We start from the raw sequence: 14,079 nt of genomic DNA, 5'->3' as shown, positions 1-14,079 counted from the left end.
AATGCTTTCCCATGTAAAAGCTGAATTGCTTGTATTGGTATTCGAACTGTACATGTACTGTACGCAAAGCCAAAACTCTAACCACTGAGCTAAATTGCCGGTGAGGATTTCAGCTATACATTTATACATAGTTCTTCAAGCAGTGCTTAGCAAAGCGCCGGGACGTGCAAATCTACTCAGCTCACTTAAACATCAACTGCAGTGGAAAAAAATAAACATACAACCATTTTACATTTATATATATATATATATATATATATATATATATATATATATCAAATATTAGCATGTCAGTTGCAGGCCATATACTCTTCATGAATATCCATGCTAATGCAAAACCTGTCATTCTATCAACTTTCTAAGTTTGTAAGGGTAGTATTTAGAAACTGTCCTGAGATTAAAAAAAAAAAAAAAAAAAAAAAAATGACAGAATAACACCAGTAAAAATAAAATAACATTTGCCCATACTCCCCCTATGACTGCCAACCACCATGTTAGCTTACATGGTGGTGCAGCACTGTTTTCTACACCTCCAGATTGATTCAGGTACATCTACTGCCCTCCATGCCCACTCCATCCTATCCATCTGGATATAACCCAGCTCTACCATGTTGAAGGTTACAGGACCTATTTATTAGTTAACTTGATTCTTTTTTGCATAAATATTGTACCATATAAAATCTCTTTCCCATGTCCATATTTCTTTTTTATATTTTTCAAATATCTCTAGGTTTTGTTTATATTTTCTCAATTCCTCAGAGGCTTCTTTTTCCAAAGAGATCAAAGGTTCTTGATCTATATACTGTTTTTCAAAAATCTGTTGTATTAATGAAAGCATATTTTTATTTGAGGCTCTTTCCTGCGGAAGTATTTTTCTTTCCTCTAATTTCTCTTAATTGTTTTGTATATCTTGTGTCTGGAAATTCTGGGCTTTTTACATAATAGTAACAATCGTCAATAGTCCAGTCTATTGTCTTTATGGCTCTTCTTTGGCCAATCAATTTTTGTCATTTTTGTGGACTTCTACTTCCTTCTACAATAGGGGGGCCATCCTCCCCCTGGGCCTGGCCTGGCCCCATTGCAAGAATGTTTCAATATTTTGAGGATTCTACACTGTCATTTTTTCCAGTCCTGGCACCAGTACTCCTAACAGGATTGGGCACTTTTTTTTTATCCTGGGTCTTGTGCACCCAGCTATCTTTTTTATTTTTGATTTACTTCTGTCCATGATTTATGCTATATAAATACAGTCTATATATCAGTGTCGCCTTGATGAGATTTTGTGAAAAACAGCTCCACCTCACGAAGGTACTCACCAAGACTTGAGGATGAATTCAATTTCAGCACTACTACTCTCCTTTGCTTGCTGACTTTTCATCTCTCCATCAGGCTTTCTCCACAGTGACTGCTGTTATGTATTTGTATTTCTGGTGTGAGCGGGGTAGATGCCATAACATCACACACAGGGTTATGGACTTCACACCTCTGAGTGTACCTATTTAGCAGGTTGTCCATCATTGCACCGCTACATCTGCTGTGATCCTCAGACGGTTTGTGTTGCTATGTTATTTTGAGGCTACATGTTGGCCTACCTGTCAAACCATCACAGACTGACATCTGGACAGGCCCATATATGACAGTCAGACATAGATCCACACATGAGGACAGGGTGTTAATAATGTTCTGCCAAACAGACAGTTGGGAGACCGGTTTGGCATTTGCTTGCTTTTTCTTATGGGTATGATGTCTGCTCCTCCACTGTCTGCTATTGTTGTTTTGACATGATCCTTTCTTGTTTAGAAAATAGTTTGGTAGGCAAATGCAATGTTAGTACAAGCCAAACAGTTATATGTGGCATACTTGTGGTCCTTCTGTGAGATCTTGTCATTCCAGGGGTATGGATGGCGGCCAGTGACTTGTTGTCAGTGCTGACACAGTAAGGTGTCAGCCATTTATAACTTGCCAGTGCACTAACTTTCAGGAAACTGCTGTCCTACTAGGCACTGTGTAGGTTACTCCGAGCTGTGTACTGTCCATGTGTGGCCCCCTGTCCCTGACATTTCCAGCTTTCCTGCAGTAAATTGATATTTACTTCTGAACAGTATGTACAACTCCTACTGTAGATGTAGCTGACATGCAAAATAGCTGACATAGAAAGTCTTAGAACATGGACCCTGTCACCCACAGTACTGTAACTAAGCTACTAAGCCACAACCACCAAATACAAATGCTGCCCACATACTGACAGTATTAACCATGCATATACATAGCTCATTGACCCCATATTGTGGACATGCAACAAGTTATCAAGTTGATTGGGACAGCCCTGGGAATTTTGCCCTGCTATTGCCCTACAAACATAAATGTTACTGCATTTCTATGGGAACATGGTGGTTGGGGAGGCATACCTGTCAACTGTACACCTTTGCACAGACTGTGCAGATGTTGGCTTTACATTTGGTTCCATTTAGAATAGTGTTGTGCCTGTCTTGGAGAATACTGGCATATCACTAAAGACCAAAAGTTAGAATGTAATGGCAGACATTTTAGTTTCAGACTTCTTACCCTTCAGAAACTTTAAAACACCCGCAAGACCTGCTGTGATATCACTGTGTAAGTCTGTAAGAGGAATATTTTATTATTGTCCCTATTTGTGGGCCTTGTCAGACATTTCTTTATAGTTTTCTACAGCTGACTTGCTGGGAGAGCTGAGAGGGTGTATGGGACCCCAACATTGACATCCATGCATGTAACCTATGACCCCAGTTTGTTAGTCCCCCAAATGTACTGCAGTAAGATTTGTCACCTAGGGGATGACTGCATACTCTGGGGAAGCCAGTATTGGGCGGTCATTTCCTGTTTTCCCACATAGCTGTCAGTTGTCTGCTGCTATCCCCGTAGGCCACCCTATCCCCTTGTATGCATGCAGCAATACTATAGATATACTACCACAATGTACTACACCATTCATTTATTGTTATGAAGAGTGACTTACCGTGTGCCTGCGGCAGCTGTGAGGATGGTGCTTGAGGGATGACTCTGTTGGACACACACAGTACACAGACTATACATGGTAAGGTACAGGTAGTGTGATGTGTGTGCATCTTTTACTTTTGTGTGAGTCAGAGAGAGGGGTCAGTTCCCCGAGTCCCTAGGGTGTCAATGTATGTGCTATGCTTGCTCTTTGCCATGGCCAGGGCATACTGGACATGCCTACTCTGCCTACAGGGACAGGCTCAGGGGGTTCCTCCTCTGAGTCCCCTTGCCTGTGGGGACCTTGGCAATGGTGGGGGATGTGCCTTCCCCGTGATGATCCTGCACAGCTGTTTCTGAAAGATCATATTGTGTAGCATGGCATATCTATGAACATGTGTGCACATGTGGCTGGAGAGTACTGCAGGGCTCCACCAGATATGTCAAGGCAGCAGAACCATGATTTAGAGCCCAAACAACACTCTACAATGTCCTAGTTTGTACATGTGCCTCATTATGATGTTCTTCAGGGGTGTGTGTCATTTCTGATGGATGTCATCATCCATGGTTCCAGTGCATAGCCAGCATCCCCACAAGATGGCCATATGGATGTCCCCACTGCCAAATGCTGGTACAGCTGTGAGGCATGCCAGATGTGGAGTCATGATAACTGCCAGGGCTGCCAGCACACACATTCAGGATAATGACCTGGGCATTGCACATGACCTGGCAGTTGACGGAGTGATAGCCCTTGCGTTGATACATCTACCCTCTTCAACAAGTGGTGCTTTGATGTGGACTGAATGCAGTCTATGGCACCCATTACCTCTGGGTAGTGTGCTACATGCTGGAAGAGACACATATTGCTGGTCCTCTCCTCAGGGTGCTGGGAAATAAATGTGCTTACATGGCATGCTTAGCATGACATCCAGGAACTGGTGGAATACCTGGATGCAGATGCCTGTAAGACCCCATAATGTCCCAGTAGGTCTTTGGAAGGTACCTCTAGCTAGTGTTTAAGACTACACATACCTTGTTCCACTGGGATGAGTTCCCTCTGATGGCTCTGGGTCTGTGGTAGCGGGCAGAGCTCATTGAGTTGTTTAGTATGTCCCTGTCCACCTATCTCTAGCTCATTAGCCCCTGAAAGGTTACCCTGGGTCTGAACATTCTTTACTCCTTGGCCTAGGCCTGTTGTCAGCATCATACTCATCACATCCTCAGCTTAGCACAATCAGTGAAAAATACAACACTCAATCATTTAGTCAGTTAAATGTGTGTACTCCAATGGTGCAGAGTATGTGGGAAAAAAAACAGATTGCAGGGTGTCTGCATACTTTATACTGGTATGCTGGAGATGCAGCCTGTGTGATTGGCTAATTATGAATACATTACACCTACCAGCTCCATTACTGAGGAGTTTGAATGGGCCAGTGTGAGTGCCAGAGGGATTATTAGTCATTTCAGGTTGATTGCCTTTAATACAGGTGTTTGCTTTTTTATTTCCTGTATTTTTAAGTGCTGCACCATGCTGCACAAACACACTGCTGAAATGTAAACACTTGTCAGCAGATCTGTATCTCCCCTGTACACAAGCATGCTTAGCTTTCCTTGCCGCTAAGCACAGCATAGCAGCCTCAGACAAATCTTGCTTAGCTGGTTTCAGAAATGCTGAGCAGTGCTAGCATGCCAAATCTATTTAGCTAGGCTGAATGCTGCTTAGAATTATACTTCTTAGCAATGCCCAAACTGGCTAAGCAGAGCTAAGCACTGGTATGCATTGCTCAGTTTTCATTTAAAGGAAATTAATGAATTGGACATTTATTACTCCTTACTGACATATTATTAAGTGCATATATTTTACTTTACATGACTCCTATGTACTTTGATTACATTACTTCGGGGTGTGACTGTACTGTCTGGGACACTTGTGTTTACATGGGGGATTTCACATCACATATCCACTGACACTGGAAGGTTGGCCAGCTACACTACCCTGGTTAACAAATATCAGTTACTACATCATTAACAATAAAAATAAAATAATTTAACAATGCTTTCCCATGTAAAAGCTGAATTGCTTGTATTGGTATTGAACTGTAATGACTGTATGCAAGCCAAAACTCTAACCACTGAGCTAAATTGTGAGGATTTCAGCTATACATTTATACATAGTTCTTCAAGCAGTGCTAGCAAGCCACAGAAATCTACTCAGCTCACTTAAACATCAACTGCAGTGGAAAAATAAACATACAACCATTTTACATTTATATAAATATATATATATATATATATGGTTATCCATGATTAGCCATTCATGCAGGCCATACTAGCTCCATGAATATCAGAATGAAAGACCGTCTTGAATCAACTTCTATGTAAGATAGCAGTATAGACACTGCTGTGATTAAAAAAGAAATGGATAAGTTATATTGCTTTTAAACCATGGCTTATTAAGTTCAACAAAGTAACACTTTCACCCTTTCCACTTATAAACTAAGTTAATATACAGATCACGTAAGACTTCTGTTCATTAAAAATTAAAAATACAAAATGCTTGTCGTGTATTAAGCACAAAACAAATTTAATAATTAAGAAAAATTTATGGTTCACCTGCTCAATTTGTTCTTAGGAATTCATAGATAATACTTTGCTTAAGTTTAACTATAAACTGGATTTGGCAATGTTGCCTTGTGCTGTTTGCACATGATAAGACATCACAAAACTAAGTGGCAAATGCCAATTTTAGTTTGTAATATTATTAGTCAAATGTTTATTTTCATTAGCTTTAATCATTAAGAAAAGACTTGAAAATATTTCTGAAGATAATTTATAGATAAATGCATTTTATTAAAATGAAAATGGTTAAGTTATTCTTTTAACCGCTATTGTCAACAAGTGCCTTATGTAAGTATACTATTTTTCTCTAGCTGCTTTTTCTTACTGACATTTTAAAGCACAGGCAACATAAAAGGAAACAAAATAAAAACTTTAAGATTAAAATTTTCATGGTTACAGCAACAATAACATAATTATATATATATTTATTAGAGAAAGAAGAGAATCATTGCTGTTGTTACACATATAAAGAAAACAAAACATGTTGGCTCCCAAATAGCAATAACATAAATATCCAAAACAAATAAATACATCAACTCTTCTTAAAAAGACATACAATATCTTTGGCTTCTTATAGATAAAGCATACAAACTTAAAAAAATACACTAAATCGTAATCATGAGGCTCAAGGAATGACTTTTGCCAGCTGTTCTTACTACATTAATCACAGCCTGTAACTTAAGTTCCCTCTTGAACTATTACATATTAATGAAGAAAACAATGTTTATAATATGCCATTTCTGTGCTCAAACCTAATAACCATTGTTCAAAAACTGCAGTGCCTCACCAAAACATCAGTACAGTTCCCCCTTCAAATCAAACAATTCCGCCGGATGACAAACCACTTTCATAACATCATACCATGGAAAAGTCCTTGTTCAATCATCTTTTTGCTTATCAAGAATCTTTCAAGTTTATCTTTTCAAAACACCTAGCTCCCTTCAAATCATCCAGTCAATGCCACCCTCTATCTAAAACACCATACCCATAGTGCCCTGTATGCCATCCTATGTTTGCTTATCTGTATCAAGTTTACTTTTATACCTACTTTATATCCCAAACTCATCCTGTTGTCACAATTCCTATATACCCTGTATGAAACGTCTTCAGGGTCCCCATCTTGCTACATATCTTGTATCTAGAAATCCTAACCTGTCCCTGCACTATTAGATATGTGAGGGTGCATGCTATCAAACAAGGTATTCTAGCAGTCTTTTCATACAAACTGGATGAAAAGCCATTTCTGTCTGTACCTGACATCCAAAAGTCACTGGTGAGCTGTTAACGTGAACCTCTGTGGTGGTGGTGGCGAAATCACAAAGTTATCGCCCATCCCAAAGAATAAAAATATCGCACAAACGCATACATCTTGATATGACCTTTCCATGACATATTATACAATACCATACTCCTCTCCCAGAAGGACAAAACAAGATTAGCATAGGTGTTGGCACAGGTGCCATCTATCCTGTGCCTATATGCTTGATTCACACCTATAAAGACATTATTATTCAGTACCAAACCAAGCAAACCTCCTATGGTATCTATCTTCAGTGTAGTGATGCCTAACTCCTGCAAAAGTTCAGAAATGGCTCGTATCCCATAATCATTGCCTATGACAGTAAACAGGCTCTGAATGTCCATAGTTACCATAAGTAAACCACCATCAAACTGATCCAATTCATCTTACAGTTTATCTGAAGATGAGTGTTTTGTTTTAAATAAAGGGCTGACATTTGTGCCCAGTAGGGCCTGTGTATATAATGACATCATTATGGACCTTATGGTTTTTGTCTTAGTCTTGAAACAGATTTGGAGGGATAACCAGTATTATCATGCTAAGGCAGCCTAGCGTTTTGTCCCCCTTTCTCACCCGCTGAATTTATTCATTAATGTTTGTGAACAAGATCTGATGTGCTATTTTCAGGAGGGGACACACGGTAGATTTTATAATCTGAGTCCCACACAGAGACAAGCTCTATATGATCTTGGGAATAATGCAGATATCACTATCAAAATGGCTGACAAGCTGTAGTGATACTGGACACCTCCTGGTATGAAAGTATGTTGTTAGGATTGTTACAGAATGTTGATATATCCCAATTAATCCTTTAGGTGTGAAAAGGATTATAGATAGAGTACACAACAATTCTGTTTTGGATAGTAAATTGATTAGTGAAGATTTGTTTAAATTCCTTATGATAGAGAAGCCAGTGACACCTATATTCAAAGCTCTACCAAAAATACATAAATCAAAACCACCCCTCAGACCCATAGTGTCTGGCAGAGGTTGGAAAACATTTCGATTTGGTTGGAGACGGAGTTAAGGCCATACCTAGTCAGATTGGATAGTGTGCTTTTAGATACAGGCCACTTTTGAAATACCTAGGGGCATGAATTGGATCAGTTTGATGGTGGTTTATTTATGGTAACTATGGACATTCAGAGCCTGTTTACTGTCATAGGCAATGATTATGGGATGAGCCATTTCTGAACTTTTGCAGGAGTTGCGTCACTACACTGAAGATAGATACCATAGGAGGTTTGCTTGGTTTGTAATAATGTCTTTATAGGTGTGAATCAAGCAAGGCAGGATAGCCATGGGCACCTGTGCCAACACCTGCTAATCTTGTTTTGTCCTTCTGGGAGGGGTATGGTATTGAATAATATGTCATGGAAAGGTCATATCAAGATGTATAAGCGTTTTGGGCGAATTTTTTTCTTTGGGAGGGGACGAACTCTTAGGGCCACGTAAATCACGTCTGTGGGATAGGGTTAAGTAGTCATAGGATTGGGTAGTGAGTTAGGGAATATGGGTTAGTGAGTTGGGTTAGAAAAAGGGAATTATACTTCTTAGCAATGCCCAAACGCCTAAGCAGAGCTAAGCACTGGTAAGCATTGCTCAGTTTTCATTTAAAGAAAATTAATGAATTGGACATTTATTACTCCTTACTGACATATTATTAAGTGCATATATTTTACTTTACATGACTTCCCTCTATGTACTTTGATTACATTACTTTGGGGTGTGACTGTACTGTCTGGGACACTTGTGTTTACATGGGGGATTTCACATCACATATCCACTGACACTGGAAGGTTGGCCAGCTACACTATCCTGGTTAACAAATATCAGTTACTACATCATTAAAAATAAAAATAAAAATAATTTAACAATGCTTTCCCATGTAAAAGCTGAATTGCTTGTATTGGTATTCGAACTGTACATGTACTGTATGCAAAGCCAAAACTCTAACCACTGAGCTAAATTGCCGGTGAGGATTTCAGCTATACATTTATACATAGTTCTTCAAGCAGTGCTTAGCAAAGCGCCGGGATGTGCAAATCTACTCAGCTCACTTAAACATCAACTGCAGTGGAAAAAAATAAACATACAACCATTTTACATTTATATATATATATATATATATATATGGTTCTACCTGACTTCCAGAAGACCGACATCGAACTAGCTCCAGAAGATCGAAGTGAAGAAGACACGAATCGCGAGTCAGAACATAATGCAGAGACCGACGATGACAACACCAGGCCCATGGAACTGTGAGTACAGTGACGGACGTGCAGGGAGGCGGTCGTATATGGGATTTTAACATGGGTTAGGGTTATTAGGACTTTCGGTTGGGTTAGTAGGGTAGTTAGGGTTCATGGTTAAGTGAGTTAGGTTAAGCTAGGTAAAAGTGACGGACCTTAGGTAAAGTTAGTGGGCTTGTAAGGATTTTGGTGTGCTTGTGTTGTGTGTGGTTTGTGGAATGGGATGTTTTAATTGTGTGGTGCGTGTGGTTTCGTGTGTACCGGTTATTTCGTCGGTTATGTGGTTTCGTGTTTATGGACTTTCATAGTGGTGTCTGATGTGGTTGTTTGTGTGTTTGCTATGTCAGGTAGACCCAATATATATATATATATATATATATATATATATATATATATTTTTCTCAAATATTAGCATGTCAGTTGCAGGCCATATACTCTTCATGAATATCCATGCTAATGCAAAACCTGTCATTCTATCAACTTTCTAAGTTTGTAAGGTATTAGAAACTGTCCTGAGATTAAAAAAAAAAAAAAAGAAAAAAAATGACAGAATAACACCAGTAAAAATAAAATAACATTTGCCCATACTCCCCCTATGACTGCCAACCACCATGTTAGCTTACATGGTGGTGCAGCACTGTTTTCTACACCTCCAGATTGATTCAGGTACATCTACTGCCCTCCATGCCCACTCCATCCTATCCATCTGGATATAACACAGCTTCGGCCATGTTGAAGGTGGATAGCATGGATCTTACGTGTTAAAGGGGACTTTTCCCTGTTAACAGTTTAATATTTTAATTAAAAAAAATACATATTTTTTAAATAAGCTTGTTTGTGTGAGTTTAAGTTCCACACTGCTTCGCGCAAACTAGAATTTAAATATAATTAAGGAAAGCCAACTTTTAATGGCTTTCACGTTGCTCAACTTCTGTGTTAGCTCATGTACGGGGAACATTTCCCCGTACATAACACGGAGCTAATGCAGACTCACCCCATGTTGCTGATTCACAACCTGGTTTTATTACTAGGTAAAAGTGGACTGGGGTGGTAGGCGTGCACTTCATTTGCATGCCACTATGGGTTTTTGGGTCTCGGCACTTGCGACAGCATGGACCATGCAGGCAGCCAGAATACTAACCATCTGTTGCTAAATAGGAAGGTTTGTTTGGGAATAATGATATTATGAAGTACTAAATGTTGTTATTTTCAAATGTTGATAATATCCCCAATTAATCAGGTGTGAAAAGATTATAGATAGAGTACACAACAATTCACTGTTTTGGATAGTAAATTGATTAGTGAAGATTTGTTTAAATTCCTTATGATAGAGAAGCCAGTGACACCTATATTCAAAGCTCTACCAAAAATACATAAATCAGAAACTGACCCACCCCTCAGACCCATAGTGTCTGGCAGAGGTTGGGTGACGGAAAACATTTCGATTTGGTTGGAGACGGAGTTAAGGCCATACCTAGTCAGATTGGATAGTGTGCTTTTAGATACAGGCCACTTTTTGAAATACCTAGGGGCCTATGAATTGGATCAGTTTGATGGTGGTTTATTTATGGTAACTATGGACATTCAGAGCCTGTTTACTGTCATAGGCAATGATTATGGGATACGAGCCATTTCTGAACTTTTGCAGGAGTTAGGCGTCACTACACTGAAGATAGATACCATAGGAGGTTTGCTTGGTTTGGTACTGAATAATAATGTCTTTATAGGTGTGAATCAAGCATATAGGCAGGCACAGGGGATAGCCATGGGCACCTGTGCCAACACCTATGCTAATCTTGTTTTGTCCTTCTGGGAGAGGAGTATGGTATTGAATAATATGTCATGGAAAGGTCATATCAAGATGTATAAGCGTTTTGTGGACGATATTTTTATTCTTTGGGATGGGGACGATAACTCTTTAGCTGATTTCGTCTCCTACCTACATACCACCACATCATTTTGAGGTTCACGGTTAACAGCTCACGACACAGATTGACTTTGGATGTCAGGGTACAGTTGGCAGAAAATGGCTTTTCATCCAGTTTGTATAGAAAAGACTGCTGGAAGAATACCTTGCTTTCTTTTGATAGCACGACCTACACATATTTCCTAATATAGTGCAGGGACAGGTTGCTAGGATTTCTAGAATCAGCAATGATGATGCATGCTTCGAGCAAGAGTTGGGGACCCTGAAGGACTGTTTTCATAGCAGGGTTATAATAGGAAATTGGTGAACAACAGGATGGAGTTTGGCAGAAATTATAGGAAGGATAGGTATAAACCATGGCTGAGAACCGTTGATACAGGCATAAGCTCACAACATGACAGGGCCAGTGGACATGATTCTAGGTTGACACTAACTTATGGCAGTAATATAGGTGATGTTTGTGCACTGATCAGAGGGAATTGGAACATTTTGACTAGTGATGTAAGTTTGAAGGGTATGCTAGGTGATAAACCGGTTTTTAGATATAAAAGAAATACAACACTTGAAAGATTTACTTTGTAGGGATAAGACAAAGACCAGTATGGATAATCTGGCCATCACTAAACAGGGCACTTTTCCATGTGGGCTATGCAAGGCGTGCTTATGTAGATAGTAGGGTGTTTTGTACATCCAGTGACTGGAAGATTGTTTGATTTGAAAGGAGAGCAACTTGTAGAACCACTGATGTGGTTTATTTGGCTGAGTGTCAATCCTGCACAAGTTTTATGTGGGCAAGACCAACTGTATGTTTAAAGTTAGGGTCTTGCAGCACCTCTCTTCGATTAGAAATGGAGACACAATGCATTATATAGACACTTGGTAGCTCATCCTACACATAGCTTCAAGTTTAAAGTAATAGTGAATGTGAAGTTGAACAAAAGAAGGGGAGACATTAAGTGAGCTAGGGTTTAGGGAGCTGGTAGGTAAGCAAAGTGCTATAGTGACTTGGACCTAGTGGGTTAGGGTAAGGCTTAGTGTGGCTTGTAAGCGATTTTAAGTGCGTGCTTGGTGTTGTGTGTGGTTTGTGTGGAATGGGGATGTGTTTTGTTTTAATAATTTGTTATTGTGGTGTGTGCAGTGTATGGGGTTTCGTGGTTTGTGTACTCGTCGGTTATTTCAAGTTGTCGGGTTATGTGTGGTTTCGTGGTTTATGGACTGTCGTCCATCATGTGGTGTCGGTGATGGGTTGTCGGTGTTGTGTGGTTTCGCTATGTCAGGTAGAACCATATATATATATATATATATATATATATATATATATATATATATATATATATCTCAAATATTAGCATGTCAGTTGCAGGCCATATACTTCTTTTCATGAATATCCATGCTAATGCAAAACCTGTCATTCTATCAACTTTCTAAGTTTGTAAGTGGTAGTAGACGAAACTGTCCTGAGATTAAAAAAAAAAAAAAAGAAAAAAATGACAGAATAACACCAGTAAAAAATAAAATAACATTTGCCCATACTCCCCTATGACTGCCAAACGCCACCATAAAATAGCTTACATGGTGGTGCAGCACTGTTTTCACACCTCCAGATTGATTCAGGTACATCTACTGCTCCTCCATGCTCACTCCATCCTATCCATCTGGATATAACGGCAGCTTCGGCCATGTTGAAGGTGGATAGCATGGATCTTACATGTTAAAGGGGACTTTTCCCTGTTAACAGTTTAATATTTTAATTAAAAAATACATATTTTTTAAATAAGCTTGTTTGTGTGTGAGTTTTAAGTTCCACACTGCTTCGCCAGTAAAACTAGAATTTAAATATAATTAAGGAAAGCCAACTTTTAATGGCTTTCACGTTGCTCAACTTCTGGTAAAGTTAGCTCATGTACGGGGAACATTTCCGCATATACAACACGGAGCTAATGCAGACTCACCCCATGTTGCTGATTCACAACCTGGTTTTATTACTAGGTAAAAGTGGACTGGGGTGGTAGGCGTGCACTTCATTTGCATGCCACTATGGGTTTTTGGGTCTCGGCACATTTGCGCATGCATGCGCACCATGCAGCTCCATGCCACAGAAACTAAGCCATTTTGCTAAATAGGGAACAGGGTTTAGTTTGGTAAAACTGTATTATGAAGTCTAACATGGTGTTATTTTCCATGTTAGCCTTCATGAATACTGCCCCATATACAGAAAGCAGACCGTTGTGAAAATATCTTATGTAAGATACATGTCACAGATCACAATTCATTTTTATTAAAAATAAGAAAACTGGTATAAAGTTGATATTGCTTGTTTAAACCATGGCTTATTAAGTTGCAACAAGAGATAAGCACTTTCACCCTTGTCCAAGCTTCATCAAATCTAAGTTATATATACAAGATGCAAGCAGTATAGACTTCTACTTTCCATATAAAAATCTACATAAATTACAGCAAATGCTTTAGTCCAAGTGTACTTAAGCAGTTATAACACAAAGCCAAATATTAACTAGACTGGTTAAGATTAAAATTATTTTCAGTGTGTATCACCTAGCAATTCAAATAATTGTTCTTTATGGGAATTGCATAGTATATATACTTTAGCTTAGAGTTGCTAAACTACTAAGATCATGAGAATTTGTGCAATGTTTGCCTTTGTGCTGTTTCAGCACAATGATAAAGACATCTAACAATAACACATAAGTTGAGGGCAAATGCCCCATATTTATTAGCATTTGATACATTTATATATTTAGCTCCAAGTCCTGGGCTTAATGAAGTCATTCTATGAGACCGCCCTTAAGAACAGGCGGGTTTTTTACTGATTTTTACTGATTTTCTATTGGTTTGTATTTGTTTTAAAATGTTTGGTTTTGGGAGATGCTTTATCTGATGAAGGGCAAAGGCCCGAAAGCGCTCATCACTTGTATGTCTATTTTTAATAAACAGAAGGAGTTGGTATTCGAGCAGTGTCCAGTCTTATTTGTTTTTGGACACATATAAGT

The sequence above is a fragment of the Protopterus annectens genome, chromosome 7.part0, assembly GCF_019279795.1.
Source record: "Protopterus annectens isolate FY-2018-M chromosome 7.part0, PAN1.0, whole genome shotgun sequence".
Lineage (NCBI taxonomy): Eukaryota > Metazoa > Chordata > Ceratodontiformes > Protopteridae > Protopterus > Protopterus annectens.
This window is presented reverse-complemented; position numbering follows the sequence as displayed.